The following is a 567-nucleotide window of genomic DNA, read 5'->3' as shown; positions in this document are numbered from 1 at the left end:
TTTCTAAGTTGGTTTTGGTTTTTGGGCTCATGCTGTGGTGTTTTTAAAGGAAAAGATTCACTTCACCAAATTACAGTGCAGCCACAAATGAAGAAAAGCAGCAGTTCCAAAGAAGATGCTACTTTTAAACATAGCATTCATGCCAAAGGTTAAGGGGAAAAAGAGAAAAACTCTGCTAGAGCAAAGCAAAGAAAAAAGATTAGTGTGAATAAAGGAAAAAAGTAACACTCCCTACGTGTTCTGTTCATAGAATCAACCAGGTTGGAAGAGACCTCCAAGATCATCCAGGCCAACCTAGCACCCAGCCCTAGCCAGTCAACCAGACCATGGCACTAAGTGCCTCAGCCAGGCTTTTCTTGAACACCTCCAGGAATGGTGACTCCACCACCTCCCTGAGCAGCCCATTCCAATGCCAATCACTCTCTCTGGCAGGAACTTCCTCCTAGCATCCAGCCTAGACCTGCCCTGGCACAACTTGAGACTGTGTCCCCTTGTTCTGTTGCTGGCTGCCTGGCAGCAGAGCCCAGCCCCACCTGGCTACAGCCTCCCTTCAGGTAGTTGTAGACA

The sequence above is a fragment of the Pogoniulus pusillus genome, chromosome 4, assembly GCF_015220805.1.
Source record: "Pogoniulus pusillus isolate bPogPus1 chromosome 4, bPogPus1.pri, whole genome shotgun sequence".
Taxonomy (NCBI): domain Eukaryota; kingdom Metazoa; phylum Chordata; class Aves; order Piciformes; family Lybiidae; genus Pogoniulus; species Pogoniulus pusillus.
Note: the sequence above shows the minus strand (reverse complement) of the source record.